General features: G+C 42.3%; 1 long non-coding RNA gene across 1 annotated transcript; it reads right to left on the bottom strand.

The window, feature by feature from the left end:
• Window positions 1-233: 233 nt before the first annotated feature.
• On the bottom strand, window positions 234-26,901 carry LOC117819853. The gene is made up of 3 exons (XR_004632645.1): window positions 26,773-26,901; window positions 26,472-26,534; window positions 234-337 (listed from the first exon to the last, which is right to left on the bottom strand). It is a non-coding gene; the product is annotated as an uncharacterized LOC117819853 (long non-coding RNA).

The raw sequence follows: 26,901 nt of genomic DNA, 5'->3' as shown, positions 1-26,901 counted from the left end.
GAACGCCGCTGAAGGAACGCCACTGAAGGAACGCCACTGAAGGAACGCCGCTGAAGGAACGCCGCTGAAGGAACGCCGCTGAAGGAACGCCGCTGAAGGAACGCCACTGAAGGAACGCCACTGAAGGAACGCCACTGAAGGAACGCCGCTGAAGGAACGCCACTGAAGGAACGCCACTGAAGGAACGCCACTGAAGGAACGCCGCTGAAGGAACGCCGCTGAAGGAACGCCACTGAAGGAATGCCACTGAAGGAACGCCACTGAAGGAACGCCGCTGAAGGAACGCCACTGAAGGAACGCCACTGAAGGAACGCTGCTGGGGGACATGCTGAAAAGCCTGCAACGATAAGAGAAGTACGCAACGCGAAGATGCAAAGGAGGATTTCAATGCTTTAAGAGAATTCCTCCTTTTATATCACGTCTGTTTGATAAACTGTAACTTCATGTTGACCGTGACATCGACAAGAAACACACAATTCGAGTTTTCTTTAGCTAGCGATCAGGAATCAGCGGAGAACTCACGACTAAGTAAGATATAACAAGGGACATGTGATCAACGCTAACTTTCACATGACAGTGATGATGTGATAACATGTTCAGAGACCTAGAACCATTCATCACAATGTTTAACGGAAGAACACAAAGGCACCAAAGAGGGAAGGATAACGTGTTCGCTGCTCTTTGGGTTCACTGAGATGGACCATCAATGTGTTTTAAAACTGAAGATCAAATTTACTTAACTACAGAACACCTGTACAGGTACACCTTTCAGTCCTGAACAAACAGGTACACCTTTCAGTCCTGAACAAACAGGTACACCTTTGAGTCCTGAACAAACAGGTACACCTTTCAGTCCTGAACAAACAGGTCCACCTTTGAGTCCTGGATCAAACAGGTACACCTTTCAGTCCTGAACAAACAGGTCCACCTTTGAGTCCTGAACAAACAGGTACACCTTTCAGTCCTGAACAAACAGGTACACCTTTCAGTCCTGGATCAAACAGGTCCACCTTTCAGTCCTGGATCAAACAGGTACACCTTTCAGTCCTGGATCAAACAGGTACACCTTTCAGTCCTGAACAAACAGGTACACCTTTCAGTCCTGGATCAAACAGGTGCACCTTTCAGTCCTGGATCAAACAGGTACACCTTTCAGTCCTGAACAAACAGGTCCACCTTTCAGTCCTGGATCAAACAGGTACACCTTTCAGTCCTGAACAAACAGGTCCACCTTTGAGTCCTGGATCAAACAGGTACACCTTTCAGTCCTGATCAAACAGGTACACCTTTCAGTCCTGAACAAACAGGTACACCTGTCAGTCCTGGATCAAACAGGTACACCTTTCAGTCCTTGAACAAACAGGAACACCTCTCAGTGATCAAACAAAGGTTTAATTTGATGATATCATAAAGCTGTTTTATAGCGTTGAATATTTTCTTTACTCTTATAAAAAGCAGAGTGACGACTCATAAGTCTTTGAATCCAAATGATTGAATTCTTTAAAAAGAAGTTTGTCACAGTCGGATGCACAGACCGAAGAATATGTGCTTCATTCAAATCCAAGAAATCCAACATTCAGACAGAGGGCGGCCCTCTTCTCTCCTCATGAACTGCTGAGTCATGTAAAGTATTTAGGGTTAAAGAGTTAGAGGCCCCATGATGTGTGAACAGGCTCAAGCACTGATGTCGTCCGTGAAAAAGAACTAGAGACACGTGCTGCGGGGCCACTGGCTGTAAATGAATCCATGCTAACATTAATAACAGATAACAGAACTTTAATTTAGAGAGTGATATGGAAGTAGATTTGATTGGAGTTTAGGGGAAGGTTGACAGCTCTGGTGTTTGAGGACGTTAAAGATTTCATATTTCTTTTTAGGCAGAATCCTAAAAATACCCATCTTTGTTCAAATCATAAAAACTGCATCAAATCCAAGCTGCTGATTCAGATTAGATGACCCGTGTCCTCACAGCTTCCACTGTTTACTTTCTCTCTGCATCAGGACACAGAGCTCTCTACGCACAGCACTGATAGCAGCCAAAGCTGACAAGCCTTGGTGAACAAACATCCCAAACTGCATCATGATGCCACGACAAAGCAGCGGAGAGCGGAGGGGTCAGTCTCTGTAGGTCTTCCCTTAAACCGAGCTGTGGAGGACTGAACCCAGCCTCAGCTTTGAAGCCTCGTCTCTCCATCAGTGTGAGTCGGTTTGTTGGAGAGATGACTGTAACCAGGGTTAGGGTTCAGGAGTCAGTCCATGTCGAGTCATCAGTCCTAACACTTGAGACTGGAGTAAGACTTGGGTCCCAGACCAACGAAAACCAGCTTTTAAACCTCAACGAAGTTTAAATCCTGTCATGGACTCTAAAAGAGGTTTTTAACAGACTTGATTTACTCGAACCCTAAAATCCAGGCGTGGACTCAAACACTGAGTTTAGTTGTGGTGTATTTTTTGGTTCATCTCTTTGTGAGTGTTTTATTCCAGGGCTTGTGCAGAGTGGACCTTCAGTAATAACAGCACGGTGTGTGTTTCTGTGTGTTTCTGTCACATCTAGAAACAGTGAATGTGAGAGCAGCCGGTGCAGACTGGCCGAGCTTGTTGGAATTACAGTGCTCTCAGAGGAGGGCGCTGGATCTGCTGATAAAAAATTCACAAACATTCAGCCCGTGGCTTCAATGCATTTCTGGTGTATAAAGCTGCTGCTGGTGGAGAGATTGGCAACTGTGCCTCTTTGACTGTGGATTCCTCGCTGTGTGATTGAGTGCTGATGTAAGATGGCGAGTCAAGAATGAAGCCCTCTGCACTTAAAAAGATTTTCTTTAGAGCCCGGTTGTTGAAAAGCCGCGGTAACCTTCAGACACAACCACAAAACACAACCTCCACAGTGACAGACAGGTGCGTCACCTGGACCTGGTTCAGTTTGAGTCTTTGAATTTTTAAAGTTAAAGGGACGTTTGGAGTGGATATGTAAGAACAGGAGTGTCTAATAAAGCAGCTTTATCACTCTATTAAAAACATATCTGCTTTAGATGAACCTCTCTGGTCCGTGGAAATCATTGTCACTCTTTAAACATCATGCAGTATGGATCAGAATCCAAGAGGAGTCTGTTGTGATCCTGCAGCATGGATCAGAGTTCAAGAGGAGTCTGTTGTGAGGATGCAGCATGGATCAGAGTCCAAGAGGAGTCTGTTGTGAGGATGCAGCATGGATCAGAGTCCAAGAGGAGTCTGTTGTGAGGATGCAGCATGGATCAGAGTCCAAGAGGAGTCTGTTGTGAGGATGCAGCATGGATCAGAGTCCAAGAGGAGTCTGTGTGGTCGACTTCTTTCTTCTTCTTCCACCTTCAGACAGGTTTGACAAAGAGGACACTTCATTTCTGGTCAGGACCCTCCTCACATCCACGCCCTTCCTTCAGGACCTTCTGTAAATCTACCCTCCACCCACAGAGCCACACTCCTGTATAATGACTCTAGAGACCAGGGCTCGTCTGTTATGAAGACAACTCCTAATTTGCAAACAAGGATGTAAACAATACAAGATTCAAAATATTGAAAATGTTTTCTGAGGAGGGAAGTAAATGAAACATCTCAGTCGGGCCTGGAGGACACAAACAATGAGTTTTTGTACAGCTGTTTGTTTGTAAGAAAACTCCACCGGGTATCTTTTAATTCTGATTATGTGAGCTGATGCCAGTTAAATACAAGCTGCATCAAATTAAATGTCAGCAAGATGGAAAAACACCCGACAGAGCAAAGAAAGTTCAGTGGAAACAGACATGAAAACCAGCAGGTGAGAAAAGACCTGAACCACAAGCCTCAGACTTTCCTCCAAAACTCAAACCTGATCCAGCGTCTGTTTACAGAACGTCTCTATGTGCGTCTAAATCAGTTTGTAACGCACTCAGCGATCAAACTGCATCCTTCCTGCCGCCTGCATCAATAAAAGACAGTATATAAAGAGGCCACAACGGGGACCGATCCACACCGCTTCTGTTTGGTGTTTCCAACCCTCTCTTGGCACGAATTCTTCTGCTGAACAAATTTATTCTTTTCTTTTTTCCTCTTTAGTTTTTAATTATTTAGCTTCATTTCTTTTGACATGCTGTGCCTCTGCTTGTAACAGTAAATCCATGAATGATTAATGGCAATACATTAATTATAGCACTCTATTTTTAGCCCTCAGTTAGTCACCATATTCAAATCATTGAACCGTTATCTGCTTCTTTTACATTTTGAGTGGGTATGTTTTCCATCTAATCACACACTCAGTGGTTACCATCACTACCAGAACACACAGCCGCCATCTGCCATCAAGAAAACGCTGCTGAAAGGATAAACAGCCACTGAGCAATCTTCTCCACCTGCTTCAGTAGCAAAGGACCGAGGCGGCTTAAAGGTCTCTCTTCTTGACAGCTTTGTCCGAGAAACCCAGGAGAGGGAGAGTGTCAGGACGGCTGTTAATTCAGTGTCTGCATGAGAGCTGAGTTATCATCCCCCGTGGATGAAAATAATTAGATTTCATTGGCTGAAAACACAGAAGAGCTTCCATCCAAACACAAACACACCGCCATAAATCCTCCAACAGCTGCAACGTCCAGCTCAAAGCCAGACCAATCACCACGCTGTCCACATGCACCCACTAAATGCTGCTGTAGTTTCTGTGGTCAGAGCGCTCGGCCCGATGGTGCCTAACATGGAACACTTATTTACAGGTCATTAAAATCACGTCAGAGATTTGCAGAGAGAGGATGAACTTGAATCAGAGCCTCCTTCTAAATAAAGGCCTCAGCTGTGAGGGGCAGCCCTTCACGTTAGCACAGCCGTGTCTGACCTCAGAGTTCATGAAGTGAAGAGAGAAACTTTGCATGAGCATGGCATGAAGCGAGTGCAGCTGTGGATCAATTTGCAGGTGACAGCATGAACTCAGTTCTGACTGTGTTGCATGTCTTCAGTCTGAGATTCAGCACGGCTCCACTCACAGCTCTGACACTGAAAATAGCAAAGACCATGAGAACATGTTCAGGATGGACTGCTTCACAAAGAGTCTTTAATATGGAACTAAGGATGAGGCCGTCCTCATTGAAGCTCTGTTAGTGATTCATTACTGTAACATTTGGTGTATAGGATGCACTCTCAGTACTTCAGGATGAAATGCAGAGAGAGGTACGGACATGACGGAGGCACAGTTCAGCTAAAACTTCATCACACTCATCTCTCACTGTTCCCATTCATCATGTATCACAAGCAAACCAGGCAACGCCACTTTGAACCAGCTCGCCTCCCTCAGCAGGTCCGAGTCCTGCGTTTAAAGAAAGCAGTGATATAAGACGTGTGATACTCCTCATGATACTCCTCATGATACTCCTCATGATGCTCATCATGATACTCCTCATGATACTCCTCATGATGCTCCTCATGATGCTCCTCATGATACTCCTCATGATGCTCCTCATGATACTCCTCATGATACTCCTCATGATGCTCCTCATGATGCTCCTCATGATGCTCCTCATGATGCTCCTCATGATGCTCCTCATGATGCTCCTCATGATGCTCCTCATGATACTCCTCATGATACTCCTCATGATGCTCCTCATGATGCTCCTCATGATGCTCCTCATGATGCTCCTCATGATGCTCCTCATGATGCTCCTCATGATGCTCCTCATGATACTCCTCATGATAATCCTCATGATACTCCTCATGGGTGCGTGGAGCGTGGATGCTTATTACAGTAATGAGACATGTTTATTACAGTAATGAGACATGTTTATTATAGTAATGAGACATGCTTATTACAGTAATGAGAGACATGTTTATTACAGTAATGAGACATGCTTATTACAGTAATGACATGTATATTACAGTAATTAGAGACATGTTTATTACAGTAATGAGACATGCTTATTACAGTAATGACATGTTTATTACAGTAATGAGATACATGTTTATTACAGTAATGAGACATGTTTATTACAGTAATTAGAGACATGATTATTACAGTAATGAGACATGTTTATTACAGTAATGACATGTATATTACAGAAATGAGAGACATGTTTATTACAGTAATGAGACATTCTTATTACAGTAATGACATGTGTATTACAGTAATTATAGACATGATTATTACAGTAATGAGACATGCTTATTACAGTAATGACATGTATATTACAGTAATTAGAGACATGATAATTACAGCAATGAGACATGTTTATTACAGTAATTAGAGACATGCTTATTACAGTAATGAGAGACATGTTTATTACAGTAATGAGATACATGTTTATTACAGTAATGAGACATGTTTATTACAGTAATTAGAGACATGCTTATTACAGTAATGAGACATGCTTATTACAGTAATGAAACATGCTTATTACAATAATGAGATACATGTTTATTACAGTAATGTGAGACATGTTTATTAGTGATGAGACATGTTTATTACAATAATGAGAGACATGTTTATTACAGTAATGAGTGACATGATTATTACAGTAATGAGACATGTTTATTACAGTAATGAGAGACATGTTTATTACAGTAATGAGACATGTTTATTACAGTAATGAGAGAAATGTTTATTACAGTAATGAGAGACATGTTTATTACAGTAATGAGACATGTTTATTACAGTAATGAGACATGTTTATTACAGTAATGAGACATGTTTATTACAGTAATGAGAGACATGTTTATTACAGTAATGAGAGACATGTTTATTACAGTAATGAGACATGTTTATTACAGTAATGAGAGACATGTTTATCACAGTAATGAGACATGTTTATTACAGTAATGAGACATTCTTATTACAGTAATGAGAGACATGCTTATTACAGTAATGAGACATGCTTATTACAGTAATGAAACATGCTTATTACAATAATGAGATACATGTTTATTACAGTAATGACATGTATATTACAGAAATTAGAGACATGTTTATTACAGTAATGAGACATTCTTATTACAGTAATGAGAGACATGATTATTACAGTAATGAGACATGTTTATTACAGTAATGAGAGACATATTTAGTACAGTAATGAGACATGTTTATTACAGTAATGAGACATGTTTATTACAGTAATGAGAGACATGTTTATTACAGTAATGAGACATGTTTATTACAGTAATGAGAGACATGTTTATTACAGTAATGAGAGACATGTTTATTACAGTAATGAGACATGTTTATTACAGTAATGACATGTATATTACAGAAATTAGAGACATGTTTATTACAGTAATGAGACATTCTTATTACAGTAATGAGACATTCTTATTACAGTAATTAGAGACATGATTATTACAGTAAGGAGACATGCTTATTACAGTAATGCGACATGTTTAACACAGTAATGAGAGACATGTTTATTACAGTAATGACACATGTTTATTACAGTAATGAGAGACATGTTTATTACAGTAATGAGAGACATGTTTATTACAGTAATGAGACATGTTTATTACAGTAATGAGACATGTTTATTACAGTAATGAGACACATGCTTATTACAGTAATGAGAGACATGTTTATTACAGTAATGAGAGACATGTTTATTACAGTAATGAGAGACATGTTTATTACAGTAATGAGAGACATGTTTATTACAGTAATGAGATATATGTTTATTACAGTAATGAGATACATGTTTATTACAGTAATGAGACATGTTTATTACAGTAATGAGACATGTTTATTACAGTAATGAGATACATGTTTATTACAGTAATGAGATACATGTTTATTACAGTAATGAGACATGTTTATTACAGTAATGAGACATGTTTATTACAGTAATGAGAGACATGTTTATTACAGTAATGAGATACATGTTTATTACAGTAATGAGACATGTTTATTACAGTCATGAGACATTCTTATTACAGTAATTAGAGACATGATTATTACAGTAATGAGATACATGTTTATTACAGTAATGAGACATGCTTATTACAGTAATGAGACATGTTTATTACGGTAATGAGATACATGTTTATTACAGTAATGAGATACATGTTTATTACAGTAATGAGATACATGTTTATTACAGTAATGAGACATGCTTATTACAGTAATGAGACATGTTTATTACAGTAATGAGATACATGTTTATTACAGTAATGAGACATGTTTATTACAGTAATGAGACATGTTTATTACAGTAATGAGACATGTTTATCACAGTAATGAGTTACATGTTTATTACAGTAATGAGAGACATGTTTATTACAGTAATGAGACATGTTTATTACAGTAATGAGATGAACAGACCCTGATGTGGATGTGAATCCACAGCGAGGCCTTTGAAAGGAGTAGTGCAGCTGTATTAGACCAACACGGCGGTGAAGACGGCGGCTCCGAGATGAAAGAGAACAAAGTGCCAAACAGGAAGCTTTGTTTTGATTAATGAGCGAATGAGACTCCAGTAATCTGTGAAATAACCTGCTGGGGTCGTTAATGAAATATGTGAATTAGCTAGATGAAAAGAAAAGTCACGTATAAAAGCGACCGTCTGAGCTGTGAGAATAAGAAAGCGTGTGGGAACAGGGTTATTACTTTACTGTTCATCACTTCACAAAGGAAGTCAGTAAACAACCGTAGGCTTCATCTCAAACCAAGCAGAACAAAGAGTGAAGGAGTGAAAGAGTGAAGGAATGAAGGAGTGATCGAGTGAAGGAGTGAATAAGTAAAAGACTGAAAGAGTGAAGGAGCGAAAGAGTGAAGGTGTAAAAGAGTGAAGGAGTGAAGGAGTGAAAGAGTGAAGGTGTAAAAGAGTGAAGGAGTGATGGAGTGAGGGAGTGAAAGAGTGAAGGAGTGAAGGAGTGAAAGAGTGAAGGAGTGAAGGAGTGAAAGAGTGAAAGAGTGAAGGTGTAAAAGAGTGAAGGAGTGAAGGAGTGAGGGAGTGAAAGAGTGAAGGAGTGAAGGAGTGAAAGAGTGAAGGAGTGAAAGAGTGAAAGAGTGAAGGAGTGAAGGAGTGAAAGAGTGAAAGAGTGAAGGAGTGAAGGAGTTAGAAAGAATGAACGAGTGAAGGAGTGAAAGAGTGAAGGAGTGAAAGAGTGAAGGAGTTAAAAAGAGTGAAAGAGTGAAGGAGTGAAAGAGTGAAGGAGTTAAAAAGAGTGAAAGAGTGAAGGAGTGAAAGAGTGAAGGAGTTAAAAAGAGTGAAAGAGTGAATGAGTTAAAAAGAGTGAAAGAGTGAAGGAGTGAACGAGCAGCTGATAGGACTCACCTTGTTCTCATTAAGAGGCAGAGTGTGTTTATACCACAGATAATTCTGTGAGTTTTCCTCTGACACAAAATAAATATCCCATAATCAACACAAACCCAAGAGTCTTCAGTCCGCCTGAATTTATAAACTTTTCATTTTCAAGTTTCACAAAATATTCTATAAAATACTGCCGAGCAGACGTTCTTCAAAAGTCCTGAGGGCAACACACACTCCATCTCTTCAGCAGGGAAACACACTGTACAAACAACAACAACAACAAAAACAACAACAACACACACTCCATCTCTTCAGCAGGGAAACACACAGTACAAACAACAACAACAACAAAAACAACAACAACACACACTCCATCTCTTCAGCAGGGAAACACACAGTACAAACAACAACAACAACAAAAACAACAACAACACACACTCCATCTCTTCAGCAGGGAAACACACAGTACAAACAACAACAACAACAAAAACAACAACAACACACACTCCATCTCTTCAGCAGGGAAACACACTGTACAAACAACAACAACAACAACACACACTCCATTTCTTCAGCAGGGAAACACACTGTACAAACAACAACAACACACACTCCATTTCTTCAGCAGGGAAACACACTGTACAAACAACAACAACAACAACAACACACACTCCATCTCTTCAGCAGGGAAACACACTGTACAAACAACAACAACAACAACAACACACACTCCATCTCTTCAGCAGGGAAACACACTGTACAAACAACAACAACAACAACACACACTCCATTTCTTCAGCAGGGAAACACACTGTACAAACAACAACAACACACACTCCATTTCTTCAGCAGGGAAACACACTGTACAAACAACAACAACACACTTAATCTCTTCAGCAGGGAAACACACTGTACAAACAACAACAACAACAACAACACTTAATCTCTTCAGCAGGGAAACACACTGTACAAACAACAACAACAACACACACTCCATCTCTTCAGCAGGGAAACACACTGTACAAACAACAACACACACTCCATCTCTTCAGCAGGGAAACACACTGTACAAACAACAACAACAACAACAACAACACACACTCCATCTCTTCAGCAGGGAAACACACTGTACAAACAACAACAACAACAACACCACACACTCCATCTCTTAAGCAGGGAAACACACTGTACAAACAACAACAACAACACACACTCCATCTCTTCAGCAGGGAAACACACTGTACAAACAACAACAACAACACACACTCCATCTCTTCAGCAGGGAAACACACTTTACAAACAACAACAACAACACACACTCCATCTCTTCAGCAGGGAAACACACTGTACAAACAACAACAACAACAACAACACACTCCATCTCTTCAGCAAGGAAACACACTGTACAAACAACAACAACAAGAACACACTCCATCTCTTCAGCAGGGAAACACACTGTACAAACAACAACAACAACAACACACACTCCATCTCTTAAGCAGGGAAACACACTGTACAAACAACAACACACACTCCACCTCTTAAGCAGGGAAACACACTGTACAAACAACAACAACAACAACACACACTCCACCTCTTAAGCAGGGAAACACACTGTACAAACAACAACAACAACACACACTCCACCTCTTAAGCAGGGAAACACACTGTACAAACAACAACAACAACAACAACACACACTCCACCTCTTAAGCAGGGAAACACACTGTACAAACAACAACAACAACACACACTCCATCTCTTCAGCAGGGAAACACACTGTACAAACAACAACAACACAGACATGTAAACAACAACAACAGTACTGCCATGTAAACAACAACAGTGCCATATAAACAACAACAACACTGAAATGTAAACAACACTGCCATGTAAACAACAACAACACTGCCATGTAAACAACAACAACACAGCCATGTAAACAACAACACAGCCATATAAACAACATTGCAGGTAAACAATAACACTGCCATGTAAACAACACTGCCATGTTAACAACACTGCCATGTAAACAACAACAACACTGCCATGTAAACAACAACAACACTGCCATGTAAACAACACTGCCATGTAAACAACCGCAATACTGCCATGTAAACAATAACATTGCCATGTAAACAACACTGCCATGGAAACAACAACAACACTGCCATGTAAACAACACTGCCATGTAAACAACAACAATGCCATGTAAACAACAACACTGCCATGTAAACATCACAGCCATGTTAACAACAACACTTCCATGTAAACAACAACAACACTGAAATGTAAACAACAACAACAACAGTACTGCCATGTAAACAACAACAGTGCCATATAAACAACAACAACACTGAAATGTAAACAACACTGCCATGTAAACAACAACAACACTGCCATGTAAACAACAACAACACAGCCATATAAACAACATTGCAGGTAAACAACAACAACAATACTGCCATGTAAACAATAACACTGCCATGTAAACAACACTGCCATGTAAACAACAACAACACAGACATGTAAACACTGCCATGTAAACAACCGCAATACTGCCATGTAAACAATAACATTGCCATGTAAACAACACTGCCATGTAAACAACAACAACACTGAAATGTAAACAACACTGCCATGTAAACAACAACAACACTGCCATGTAAACAACACTGCCATGTAAACAACAGCAACACTGCCATGTAAACAACAACAATGCCATGTAAACAATAACATTGCTATGTAAACAACACTGCCATGTAAACAACAACAACACTGAAATGTAAACAACAATGCCATGTAAACAATAACATTGCTATGTAAACAACACTGCCATGTAAACAACAACAACACTGAAATGTAAACAACACTGAAATGTAAACAACAACAACAGCACTGCCATGTAAACAACACTGCCATGTAAACAACACTGCCATGTAAACAACAACAATGCCATGTAAACAACAGCACTGCCATGTAAACAACACAGCCATGTTAACAACAACACTTCCATGTAAACAACAACAACAACAACACAGCCATGTAAACAACAACAACACTGACATGTAAACAACAACAACACTGACATGTAAACAACAACACAGCCATGTAAACAACACAGCCATGTAAACAACAACACAGCCATGTAAACAACAACACTTCCATGTAAACAACAACACTACCATGTAAACAACAACACTGCCATGTAAACAACACTGCCATGTAAACAACAACACTGCCATGTAAACAACAACACTGCCATGTAAACAACAACACTGCCATGTAAACAACAACACAGCCATGTAAACAACAACACAGCCATGTAAACAACAACACTCCTGAATACAGACAGCAGATTTACCCTGCAGTGAAGTGAAAGTGTGTCCAGATGTTTCTCCAGAGAAAAAGGACGTGATAAGTTACAGAGCGAAGTGAGTTTGCATTAGTTAGTGAACGAGTGATACGATGTTCGGACATACGTGTCTTATTATGCGTGTTGTGTTGCGTGTTACATGGCAGTGTTGTTGTTGTTTACATGGCTGTGTTGTGTTGTTTACATGGCTGTGTTGTGTTGTTTACATGGCTGTGTTGTGTTGTTTACATGGCTGTGTTGTGTTGTTTACATGGCTGTGTTGTGTTGTTGTTTACATGGCTGTGTTGTGTTGTTTACATGGTTGTGTTGTTGTTTACATGGCTGTGTTGTGTTGTTTACATGGCTGTGTTGTGTTGTTGTTTACATGGCTGTGTTGTGTTGTTTACATGGCTGTGTTGTGTTGTTGTTTACATGGCTGTGTTGTGTTGTTGTTTACATGGCTGTGTTGTGTTGTTTACATGGCTGTGTTGTGTTGTTGTTTACATGGCTGTGTTGTGTTGTTGTTTACATGGCTGTGTTGTGCTGTTTACATGGCTGTGTTGTGTTGTTGTTTACATTGCTGTGTTGTTGTTTACATGGATGTGTTGTGTTGTTTACATGGCTGTGTTGTTTTGTTGTTTACATGGCTGTGTTGTGTTGTTGTTTACATGGCTGTGTTGTGTTGTTTACATGGCTGTGTTGTGTTTACATGGCTGTGTTGTTGTTTACATGGCTGTTTTGTGTTGTTTACATGGCTGTGTTGTGTTGTTTACATGGTTTTGTTGTGTTGTTGTTTACATGGCTGTGTTGTTTACATGGCTGTGTTGTGTTGTTGTTTACATGGCTGTGTTGTGTTGTTTACATGGTTGTGTTGTTGTTTACATGGCTGTGTTGTGTTGTTGTTTACATGGTTGTGTTGTGTTGTTTACATGGCTGTGTTGTGTTGTTTACATGGTTGTGTTGTTGTTTACATGGTTGTGTTGTTGTTTACATGGCTGTGTTGTGTTGTTAACATGGCTGTGTTGTGTTGTAGTTTACATGGCTGTGTTGTGTTGTTGTTTACATGGCTGTGTTGTGTTGTTGTTTACATGGCTGTGTTGTGTTGTTTACATGGCTGTGTTGTGTTGTTTACATGGCTGTGTTGTGTTGTTGTTTACATGGCTGTGTTGTTGTTTACATGGTTGTGTTGTGTTGTTTACATGGCTGTGTTGTGTTGTTTACATGGCTGTGTTGTGTTGTTTACATGGCTGTGTTGTGTTGTTGTTTACATGGCTGTGTTGTTGTTTACATGGCTGTGTTGTGTTGTTGTTTACATGGCTGTGTTGTTGTTTACATGGCTGTGTTGTGTTGTTTACATGGCTGTGTTGTGTTGTTGTTTACATGGCTGTGTTGTGTTGTTGTTTACATGGCTGTGTTGTGTTGTTGTTTACATGGCTGTGTTGTGTTGTTGTTTACATGGCTGTGTTGTGTTGTTGTTTACATGGCTGTGTTGTGTTGTTTACATGGCTGTGTTGTGTTGTTGTTTACATGGCTGTGTTGTGTTGTTGTTTACATGGCTGTGTTGTGTTGTTTACATGGCTGTGTTGTGTTGTTGTTTACATGGCTGTGTTGTTGTTTACATGGCTGTGTTGTATTGTTTACATGGCTGTGTTGTGTTGTTGTTTACATGGCTGTGTTGTTGTTTACATGGCTGTGTTGTGTTGTTGTTTACATGGCTGTGTTGTGTTGTTTACATGGCTGTGTTGTGTTGTTGTTTACATGGCTGTGTTGTGTTGTCTCAGATTAATCTGAGATTAAGCTCAGATGAAGTTCTGCTGTTTCGTTCTGTGTTCAGAGGAAAATGCTCTTAGAGTTTCAGCTTGTTCCAAACTCCAGAAACTGTCACCTCACACGGGCAAAGACTCTGTCACTCTTCTATTTCTGCGACAAACGGGGACATGCACCAACACGCCATCTGTGCAGCATTAAGGCGCCATGGAGGCTGTCATGATTGACAAACTGGTAACAGCGACACCTTTTCGGAGCTCCTGTCTGGCTCTGGGTCGCTGGAGATGAAGAGTGATGGCCTGTCACTTGGGATCTGAGCATATGACTGGGGGACAGCCTCAGACGGGGGAGGAAACGAGCTCGTCTCTGGTGTGGACGTGGAGATGACAATATGCCACTTGCTTGATAATAGCCTTCTCAGTTTAGGGAATAAACAGAGGGGTGTTTATAATGAGATTGTGCTACAGGCCTTCTGATCTCCCACGCTCCAGGAGTCTGAACACGCCATTTAGCCTCCATGCTCACACTATAATACACAGGCCGGGATCCTTCTGAAGCTATTTATTTATCTGCACCGAGAGGAATTACGTGGGAAATAGGAGAGAGTATCAGGGGAAAACATCAATCGAGTATGCAGGTAAATAAAGACACATGGTTACAAGCAGTGAATGTCCAATGCAGCCTCTGCAAAGCTTTGGGGTTTAACTTCAAATCTTCATGCAGAGAAATGTTTCATGGAGTGTAATGAGAGGACAGCGAGGGGAGTTTCTGCAACTCCAAGAATTATTGTAACAACAGCGATGGGAAATACTAAATACATGAAACATTTAAAACATAACGGGGATGGCCTGAAATATGCAACATAAGATTAATGCCAGATCAGAAATATCCAGCGTTATTTTAAAGCACTCTGGTTCTCTCAATGACTCACAGCTCTCTCTGTGTTTCCTGAAGATCCTTTCTGTGCTGTTGGGTTCTCATCTTTGTCTTCCTCCGTCTCTTTGGTCCAAACCCTGTTCCACTGATTCAGACATGCTACAAGCTAATTCCAGTTAACATGGAGAATATAAAACACGTCGTCAGGGCTGCATTTCAGATTCAAATTCCCACCATCAGTTTGAAAAGTCAGCTTTCATATGTCAGTGCTTCATTTAGGGGTTTGATTCTGACATGCTGTCTGCAGTTTGCCTGCAAGCGTTTCTGTCAGTGTGAATGATAGATCAGAGTAATGTTTCAGTCAAACTCACTTCTTCTCTAAGTACAGTAAGACTGGGTTTCCTGACAACCTAATGATATCTGCAGTAACCTTACTGATTGTATGTTGTCAGAATTAAAGACACCGTGCTCCAGAGAAAGACCGACGACGACCCGTCCTCTCAGCAAATCCCTCAACGTGAGAAAGTCCACATGCAGGTGAGAGAGACTTTGTGTGACTCGTGTTAAAGAGTGAGAGGAGACGTCAGAGCTCCGGGTGTCTGAAGCTCATCTCCGGAACACGGCTTCGCTCTGATGATAAATGTTCTTATACAGTTCAGACAGATAAATATTTACATGATGATAAACTAAGATCAAAGTGTTCATGGATGAACAGCAGGCGCTCAGACCAGCCATGTGTTTTTATTTCAGAGTGCTTCTCAGATCACCAAGGCGACCCTCCGATGATATGAACAGGAGAGAAGAACTGATGAGGATGGAGGAATAAAAACAACAGAGGATGTAGATGTCAGCGCTGAAAGACGGGAGCATACAAACAGAGCATGAACTGACCCAGGAGGCCGATTAACGTTCTATATAAAGAGTTAGGATCCACTTCACAGTCTGCTGCAGGTCTCCACCGACTCGAAGCTTGTTGTGAAAAATGTCTGCATATGAATAATGTGAAAACATGTAATTACATCACCGCGGCGCCTTGGGATACACCCTGCACCGGTGTTTAAATTAATTCTTGGCGTGCCCTCTGCTTGACATTTCTGAGAGGAGGCTGGAACCCCATCAAGCTATCGCCGTTGAAAGCTCCTCCCCGCGGGGCAGCACAGGCCCAGAGCAGAATTCTTTCCACTCGCTCATACCTGCTTCTTCTTCCTGTACCTGTACCAGAGCAACCCCCCCAAGGTGTCCTTCTCCCCGTTTACTGACAGACCCGAGGCCTCCCATGATTAATCACTGCAGAGACACACCAGTTCACTAGTTAAAACAACAGCGGCTCACAGCTCCTTCACCTCTACCAAGGTTAATTAGCATCAGTGTCTCTCTTTTAATTACATCACCCATTTACGTGGAGCAGATAAGAATAATCAGAAAATCTCTGAGCGGCTTTCAGCTCGTTCACGGGATCAGCTGAGAAAACACTCGGCTCATGAACCAGCCGCTCTGGGTTCACCTCAGTGACGGTGTTTCTTTAGTTCCTCTGTTCGTGATGGATTTGGGTCACGTTCAGTCACAGCGTGTTGACCGTGCTAGTTGGTTAGCTCTGGAGAAGGTCAGGGATCCACTCTTTGGTCCAGACTAACTTTTAAATACCGACTGGGTGCGATGTGAACGTATGCAGCATGTGCAGCGTTTACAGCGTAAGCAGCATATGCAGCGATTACAGCGTTTACAGTGTTTACAGTGTTTACAGCGTATGCAGCGATTACAGCGTTTACAGTGTTTACAGCATATGCAGCGATTACAGCGTATGCAGCATATGCAGCATATGCAGCGATTACAGTGTTTACAGCGTATGCAGCGATTACAGCGTTTACAGTGTTTACAGCATATGCAGCGATTACAGCGTATGCAGCATATGCAGCATATGCAGCGTTTACAGTGTTTACAGCGTATGCAGCGATTACAGCGTTTACAGTGTTTACAGCGTATGCAGCGATTACAGCGTTTACAGTGTTTACAGCGTATGCAGCGATTACAGCGTATGCAGCATATGCAGCATATGCAGCGATTACAGTGTTTACAGCGTATGCAGCGATTACAGTGTTTACAGCGATTACAGCATTTACAGTGTATGCAGCGATTACAGCGTATGCAGCGATTACAGCGTATGCAGCGTATACAGCATTTACAGCGTTTGCAGTGTACGCAGCGATTACAGCGTTTACAGTGTATGTAGCGATTACAGCGTATGTAGCGATTACAGCATTTACAGCGTTTACAGTGTATGTAGCGATTACAGCGTATGTAGCGATTACAGCATTTACAGCGTTTACAGTGTATGTAGCGATTACAGCGTATGTAGCGATTACAGCATTTACAGCGTTTACAGTGTATGCAGCGATTACAGCGTATGCAGCGTATACAGCATTTACAGCGTTTACAGTGTATGTAGCGATTACAGCATTTACAGCGTTTGCAGTGTATGCAGCGATTACAGCGTATGCAGCGATTACAGCGTATGCAGCGATTACAGCGTATGCAGCGATTACAGCGTTTACAGTGTATGTAGCGATTACAGTGTTTACAGCATTTACAGCGTATGCAGCATGTGCAGCGTTTCCTTCAAAGTCAGTTAAGATTAATCACTTCTGCTTTAGCTGAGACGTTTGTCTGTCGGGGACGTCTCGTGGGACAGACCTTTTCCTAACATGTCCATATCCTCTCCTCCTCAGAGCGGCGAGGGAGGAAGTGAAACTGATTCAAACTGAAGAAATTCATCTTCCTTTCTTTGATGACTCAGTAAGAGCACATTTGACATTCATCATACTGAACTTAATTGTCTGGAAACTGTAATTATGACTGGATAGAGTTAATTGCCCATTAATTAGGGTATCATTGCTAGCACCGAGCCTCCCTCCCTGCCTTCATGTGACCCCTGAGGGCATTTAGACTGGAACAGAAAATAACTCCACTCTGATCAGAAGCAGCCGACAGAGCCAACTTCTGTCCTCGCACAGGATTCTCAGTAAAATGTGACTCCTGGCAGCTGCCAGTGCTAAAAATAGGCTTTGCCAGTTCCAGCATTGCGCATATGAGATTGTCATATCACTACCTCTTCCCATAACAATTAATCAAGTGTAGCTGAGCTACCCTCAAATGATGTTAGCCTTTTACCAAGACTCAAAGTGGCTGGCAATATTGTGAGGAAATTGCCTTTTGAGGAATGGCTGTTTCCCTTGCTACAATATCCGAGTTAGTCCTGAGAGAACGGCAGCACGGTTTCCTCTCTGCAGCTGGATCTGCCAACAGATTGTGGTTTTAATAGAGGAGGCCCTGTTCAAGCAGAATAGCTTTATTTCAGGCTGAGGATAGCGTGTGCAGGCGGCTTGTTCCCCAACAGTAGAGTGGGTAAAACTTCAGTGAATCAGTGCTCAATCCTACGGTGAACAGACGGAAATACTGAGCCCAGACGCTGCTCTGATCCACAAACTCCATTCAGTCTAAACTGAAAAGTCTCAGCTGTCACGTCCACGAAGCACTCAGTTCAAATATATATAAATATATTTCATACTTAAAGGCGTTCTGGGGTCTCTCTCTGTTAGAGCTGGAAGAATCTTACATTCATACTAAATACATGTGGAAATGAAAACACTTCATAAAACATCCACAGACAATCAGGAAACAACAAAGCCCTTCACAACCACAGACCATAATAAGCCTCATACAGTCAGTGTTCTCCTGCTGTGTTTGTTTCAGCAGCTAAACCTCCGGACGCTCGGCGGAACAAAGGGTCGTAAAACATCTGTGTTTGTTCGTCCAGCAGCCCCGGAGTGGACTCTTCATTTGGTGGTCAGTTAATTGAGCTGTACCTAATGAATGTGCCGGCCTGTTCCCTTTAATTAACTGATAACTCATGGAGGTCTCTCTCATTAGTCTCCCTGCGAGTGCTCTGAGGTTAGGATTCACACAGTAAGGTGAATGGATGTCTCCCCAGGACCAGCACCAAGAAACAGACTTCATTTAAAGCAGGCACTGCCTTAGTGTTCCTGTCACATGTTAACAGCATGCTGAGACCTCAGTGAATGAACTCACATTAAAAACCAGGTCTCAGGTCTGAAAGTTCATGTTACAGTAAGTCCAAACCGAGCGGTGCAATGTGTGGAGGATGTTCTCCATCCGAAGGGGAGTAAACATCAGTCAGGGACTATTTTTAGCTGCAGACTTATTGTACTGTAGTAAATACTTTTTAGGTCAGCAGGAACAGATCTGTGCAACGTGTGGCTCACTGATGTGTTTCACAGCTTTAGGACCACATGCTGGTGTGAAGAAAAGAAACGTGACTTCAGCCTCAGTGTTTCTGTGAGGATCCATCCACTGCTCTTTGTTTCTGCACAGAGTTTAATATCTAAAGTTTGGATCAACACTCCAACACGGTCTCAGCAGATGTGTGTCTAACATGAGTCTGGTCCTGCTGGAGGTTTCTGCCTGTTAAAGGAAGTTTGTCCTTGCCACTGTAACTTGCTAAATGCTGCAAAGTGCTCTGCTCATGGTGGATTAAGATGAGATCAGACTGAGTCCTGTCTGGAAGATGGGACTGGATCTGATCCGGTCTTGATGTTGGGTAACACACAGCGTTCTGAGAGTCTGTTTGGCCCGGTGTTATTTAGCTAAGAGCTGCACGGTGGCGCAGTGATTCTCACCGTCGCCTCAGAGCTGAAAGGTCCCTGGTTTGAATCCTGGCCGCGGCCTTTCCATGCTGTTATGGATTATTACCTGCAGGTGTTTCTGGTTGTCTATATGCAAGCCCTGCGATAGGCTGGGGTCAGCTCCAGCTCTGAATGGGCTGAGCGGTACAGATAATGGATGGATCGATGCTAGGCTAAGTTAAGTGATAGTAGCATCCATCCTCCCATCTCTATTCTCTCTCAGAACTTCTTCTCCAAATCTCAAACAGTCTCTTTTTGAAAGCTCCAGAGAGTTAGAGAGTCGGAGAGCCGGAGAGCCGGAGAGTCGGAGAGTTAGAGAGTTGGAGAGTCGGAGAGTCGGAGAGCTGGAGAGTCGGAGAGTTAGAGAGTTAGAGAGTCGGAGAGCCGGAGAGTCGGAGAGCCGGAGAGTTAGAGAGTAGGAGAGTCGGAGAGTCGGAGAGTCGGAGAGTTAGAGAGTCGGAGAGTCGGAGAGTCGGAGAGTTAGAGAGTCGGAGAGTCGGAGAGTCGGAGAGCCGGAGAGCCGGAGAGTTAGAGAGTAGGAGAGTCGGAGAGTCGGAGAGTCGGAGAGTTAGAGAGTCGGAGAGTCGGAGAGTCGGAGAGCTGGAGAGTCAGAGAGTCAGAGAGTAAGAGCAGGAGAGCCGGAGAGCCGGAGAGCCGGAGAGTTAGAGAGTCGGAGAGCCGGAGAGTTAGAGAGTAGGAGAGTCGGAGAGTCGGAGAGTCGGAGAGTAAGAGAGTCGGAGAGTCGGAGAGTAAGAGAGTCGGAGAGTCGGAGAGTAAGAGAGTCGGAGAGTCGGAGAGCTGGAGAGTCAGAGGGTCAGAGAGTAAGAGCAGGAGAGCAGGAGAGCCGGAGAGCCGGAGAGTCGGAGAGTTAGAGAGTCAGAGAGTCGGAGAGTCGGAGAGCTGGAGAGTCAGAGAGTAAGAGAAAAGAAAACCTTATTTTCCTAAAGATCCGTGTCCTCGTCATCTGCTGAGAGCTGAGGATGGATTGAAAACTATTAAGAGGGATTAAAGTTATGATCTTTATATTTGATCTTTCTCTGGATATCTGCATTGTTTGTTTATTTCAGACTTTTATTCCTTTAAGTTTTCCTCTTTGTGTCTCCTGCAGCATTAAAACCCTCCAAACAAAGAAAAGTATAACTTAGAGTCATTCATATTCTGCATGACCTGAATGTGAAACAGGAAGCAGGGTGTGAAGAAAGCACATCAAGGAAAACACGAGTGAGGCCGTCAGAAAGACGGGTCACTTAAGGAAGAAGTGACACTCTGGGTAATTGAGATGCATCAAGACGTCTGAGGAAATGATCTGTCAGAGATTGGAAATGGAGGTATTGTATCACAAAGGGACAAGGTGAAATCCCCATTTCCCACTGATTTGCTTCATGAATGCACAGAGGTGTCTTGGCAGTCAGCGATATTCCCTCTAAATGAGTTTGCTCTCCTCTCTGGGAAGCCAAATCTATAAAGCAGCTACTTTGGCATTTAGAAAATCCATTTACCATGATTGAAACTATCCAACCAAAACCTCCACAGTCAGTCTTTTCATTCTCAAGAGCCAGGACATCTCACATGTGATTTTTCCAAATACATTGAAAAGAGAAGCCATCTCCATATCAATATAAAAAATGACATCCTTACTATTATGCCAACAGAGTGCTGAATGAATATACGAGTGCACACGGGACTGCAGGAGTGACAGCGAGCCTTTAAGCACATGAAGCAGTGGATATATTTCCACAGCAAGGCTTATTCAGCAGAGCCGACTCTATAATCACATTTTTTATGTTTGGCATGCATTACCTCCGACACGCAGCTCTTTGTTATTGGTGGTGCTTTACAGCAGATCCTCTGCTGACTGCAAGACGAAAGAACGTCAGGCGGCGCTCTGTGATTACATGTTTCTGCACAAACACACCGACATGTGTTTGAAGGAAGAGATTTGAAGTTCCAACACTCAAAGTTTACAGGGAGAATGATTTGCAGCGTTGTGTTACTGGGCATGTTTTCATCAGATTAAAGATGCTGTTTGAGTCCAGCAGAAACCTCTGGAGTAGAAATCAACCCAATGCAGATTTCTGCATGATCAGGATCATGTGAACACACTGCTGTTAACACGTTAACTTTGAGAGCTGTAGGAGTGTGCAAAGATTAAAAACTGACATGACACAAACTGAGGATTCTTCCAGAGAGTCCGTGGACCGATGATCTCTACGTCTTCATCAAGTGTTTACTTATTTCAGTGGAAAGGAAACGAAGTCCTGTGAGCTCAGCAGTAATCAGTTTGCAGAGGCTAATAGAACGAGGGGCTTTGCTGCAGCATGATCACAGTGCGTTCGTTCCATGTCTGTAATAATGTCATAATTATGAATACATTACCTGCAGACCTGTTTTTGTTTTGGTCTTATTTCCACTTTCCTGAATGACCTAATGTTGTAAACCGTCTGATACAGAAGGACAGACAGCGATAAAAGCTAACGTGAGTGTCATCCAGAGGAGAAGAGACGGCCCATGAGTCACACTCGATCCTTTGGAAAGTCAGTTTTAATATTATTGTGCAGCGTTCTTCTCTGTTCCTGTAGACTGACTTTAGAGCAATCTGCAGAATCTCAGTCTCGGTCTCTCCCTCCCCGGGGGCCGCTGTAACGGAGTCTGTGGGGAGCAGGAGAGTCCAGCTTGCTCCCGTCAGCAGAGAGTGTGTGCATTTCAGCCTGAGTGTAAAATAAGCTGCAGGGATTCATTAAGTCCTTTCCTCTTTTTCAACATGTAGTTCAGAGTGTTGAGCTTCAGCAGAGAATTCAAGACCGACCTCAGCACCTGAGAGTCCTGCTCGCAGTCTTCACGCCATGACGACTCTTCATTAATCAGTTTAAAAACAGGCTCAGGTGAAGGTCGGGTTTCCTTTTTATTTAAGGTTTACATGAATAATCACACGACTTCAAGAGCTTTGTTTTTATGTTTGGTTTATAAATATCTTTATTTAAAATAAGGCTTTTATAATTCACTCTGACTCTGAAGTATTCCTGTGACACGCTAAAAGTCTGATAAATAAAAACAGCTGTTTGTAAACAGATAAATATAAACAGCTGTTTGTTTGTAAACAGATAAATAAAAACAGCTGTTTGTTTGTAAACAGATAAATATAAACAGCTGTTTGTAAACAGATAAATAAAAACAGCTGTTTGTAAACAGATAAATATAAACAGCTGTTTGTTTGTAAAACAGATAAATATAAACATCTGTTTGTAAACAGATAAATATAAACAGCTGTTTGTAAACAGATAAATATAAACAGCTGTTTGTACACAGATAAATATAAACAGCTGTTTGTAAAACAGATAAATAAAAACAGCTGTTTGTAAAACAGATAAATAAAAACAGCTGTTTGTTTGTAAACAGATAAATAAAAACAGCTGTTTGTTTGTAAACAGATAAATAAAAACAGCTGTTTGCTTGTAAACAGATAAATATAAACAGCTGTTTGTTTGTAAACATATAAATATAAACAGCTGTTTGTTTGTAAACAGATAAATAAAAACAGCTGTTTGTAAACAGATAAATAAAAACAGCTGTTTGTTTGTAAACAGATAAATAAAAACAGCTGTTTGTTTGTAAACAGATAAATAAAAACAGCTGTTTGTTTGTAAAACAGATAAATATAAACAGCTGTTTGCTTGTAAACAGATAAATAAAAACAGCTGTTTGTTTGTAAAACAGATAAATATAAACAGCTGTTTGTTTGTAAACAGATAAATATAAACAGCTGTTTGTTTGTAAACAGGTAAATATAAACAGCTGTTTGTTTGTAAACAGATAAATATAAACAGCTGTTTGCTTGTAAACAGATAAATATAAACAGCTGTTGGTGTAAATTTATCAACATGCTTCAGACTCAGAGGACGCTGAAACAGTTGTGACGGATTGATCTGGGTTTTGGTCCGTCAGCTGAACCACAGACTGTCCCCGTGAGGACTTTAGAGGTGTAACCCTGTCCCCCTCACGTCCAGCTAACAGGGTTTTGTTGTGTAGCTTAGCAGTTAGCGCTGACAGCTAGCTAAGTATTCAGGATCAGATAATCACAGCACAGAGCTGCTGCTTGTTTTGATTTAGTGATCCATGAATCTTCTTTTGGGACTCTGAAGTTATTTCTAGGCCAAGTCTGACGGAGAACAGGAGCACCTGGCCCACCGCACGCTGGTCAGCCCACCGTCGCCTAGCAACAGAGACGGCAAATTGTCCCTATCATTAAGTTTGTTGTGTTCCATTCAACACGGTCCCTACCTGCAGCTGTGTTTATAAGAGGGGGACTCTCTATCTCTCAGGCTGAAGACAGGCGTTACATTATTATAAATAAACTGTTAAACTCTCAGAATAAAGATAAGATAAGATATTACTTTATTAGACCTGCTCAGAAAGAGTCCTCCTTCGATCCGCCCCTCTGCTGCCGTGTCACGGTGAGGACGCACGTACGATTCTGGATGTCTATATTTTAAAATGATATCCATGCACACGTCCTCCTTCCCTTCCTCGTGTGTAAAGGTTCAGTTTATTAGTTATTTAAAACATAGAATAAACACAGACGAGGTGCTGAGGGCGGCCCTGCAAGCGTGTTGAACATATCAGCTCTCAGCTGCTCTCTCCTTCAGGGCTTCTCTCCTTTAATGTGCTCCCTCGTCCTCCTCTCCTCTAATTTATTCTTACACAGGAGCTCACTGTTTCTTCTGACCTCCAATTCTCCCGGTGCTTCGAGTGGCCAGTTGGACCGTGTCTTTAATGAGAGAAGAAGAACTGCGTTTCTCAGCCTGTACGAGGGGAGAGTTAAGAGCATGAGAAAAACAGATCCAGATTTAAATCTGGACCAGGATCCATGTAGACCTGGAGTGAAGGAGGCTGTGTATTACAGACTCAGACTCTCTGTGGTTTCCACATGCTCAGAGTCAGAGCGCTCACGCACTCGGCTGAGAACGCAGCTCATCACTAATGAATCACACAGCTGTCCATGCTCTGAGTGATGAGGTCATGAAACCCTGTGCACAGGGTGGAGTGAGCTGATGGAGGAGCGAGCTGATGGAGGAGCGAGCTGATGGAGGAACGTTTGAATACTTCTGTCAGCGCCCAGGTCAAACAGTGGTCCACAGCATGCCACGAGCCAGAAGTTCTGAAGCCCGGGACGGGGGTACGCGACAGAGCGGGGAACTGATCCCCTCACGGCTCGGTTCAACAGCGAGCGAGCGCCTTGACATGATGTGCAGCTCACAACAGCTGACCTCGGGAGATAACAAGATCACGTGAGACCTACACAAGAACAAGATTGCTTATCTGACTTCCTGTCCACTGGCTCTGACTACCTGTTGGCTCGATCTGACTTCCTGTCAGCTCGACCTGACTTCCTGTTGGTTGGATCTGACTTCCTGTCGGCTCGACCTGACTTCCTGTTGGTTGGATCTGACTTCCTGTCGGCTCGATCTGACTTCCTGTCGGCTCGATCTGACTTCCTGTCGGCTCGACCTGACTTCCTGTTGGTTGGATCTGACTTCCTGTCGGCTCGATCTGACTTCCTGTCAGCTCGATCTGACTTCCTGTCGGCTCGATCTGACTTCCTGTCGGCTCGATCTGACTTCCTGTCGGTTGTATCTGACTTCCTGTGAGCTAGCTCTGACTTCCTGTCTCTTGGTCTGTGAGGGGTGAGGCAGGCTGGACGAGCCTCAGCTTAAAGTGAACATGGTGTGTTTCTTTAGTGGAGTGAAGAGAGGTGCAGCACAGCGCTCTCTGTTTAGAACCGACTTTACACAGAGAACTGATTCTGGATTTAAAGGGTTCGGGTGCAAAGACCGGACGATGTGTGACCTGGGACCGTGTGGTGGATTTGGTTTGCAGTGTTTTGGACCTCTTGTAGGCGGGTCAAAGAACGATGAATAAAGAAGAAGAAGAATCAAACTGAGGTGAAACTAAAGCATGAACATCTCCAGCTCAGCTCACGACGGGCCTGACCCCTCACATGCTGATCCAGACTCAAAGCCTGGCCCACATAGACCCCAGGACTTCTCAGGACCGGTTTAACAGCAGAAGATAAGAAACCAAGATCTTTTACCAGATGGAGAAACATCTGCAGAGCTTTAATACGATTTAACAAACAACAACAAACAACAACAACAAACAACAAGGCTCCTCTACTGAACAACCACAAGAGACATCTTTAAAAGTTCCTTTAAGACAAACCAGAAACAGAGCAGACCCTGAGAGAAACCTCCACACAGGGCTTCAGCTGTCCACACCAGCAGGGACTGAAGAAGAGGAAGACTAGACCAACGCTGCTTCACAGAAGCTCCTCATGAAGCTTAGACCAGTTAGAGAGTCTCCACCGCAGCCAGGCAGAGTGACCAGAGACAAACAACATCCCACACTACGAAGAACAGCAACCCAACATCCACCATGAACACAGAAACCACCACAGCTGAGGTCTCTGATCTCACCCCGGCACCTGAAACCTGAACAGATCCAGGTCTCTCCTCACCCTCTCACATTATAAAGAAGGTTCTCCTTCAGTGCCTGCAGTCTTACCTTCTGCCCTCCTGCTCACGGTAGACATTCAGGAAACACTCTGGTCCTGCTCGGGCTTTCTGCCTGTCAAACAAAGTTAATCATTCCAGCTGTTAGCACATGCTTGTAGAGAGATTCTGTAAATATTACACCACAAAAGACAACTCGTCATGAGAGAACTTTAGTGCTCAACAGTAAAAAATAACAAGAAGCTGAAACAGGAAGTTTCACCGAGTAACAAACAAATAAAGATCCATGTGAAGAGCTCCAAAGATTAATTAAACAAAACAACTAAAAACAGAAAGGTCAAACAAAAACAAACCTTCAACGTCCACAAAATGATCCAAACCGTCCACCAGAAGATCCAAACCGTCCACCAGAAGAGTTGAAAACTTAATAATCCACAAAGATCCAACAAAGAGAGGAGACACTGAGAGCCTGAGGACACGCA

The sequence above is a fragment of the Notolabrus celidotus genome, chromosome 10 (genome assembly GCF_009762535.1).
Source record: "Notolabrus celidotus isolate fNotCel1 chromosome 10, fNotCel1.pri, whole genome shotgun sequence".
Taxonomy (NCBI): domain Eukaryota; kingdom Metazoa; phylum Chordata; class Actinopteri; order Labriformes; family Labridae; genus Notolabrus; species Notolabrus celidotus.
This window is presented reverse-complemented; position numbering and strand designations above follow the sequence as displayed.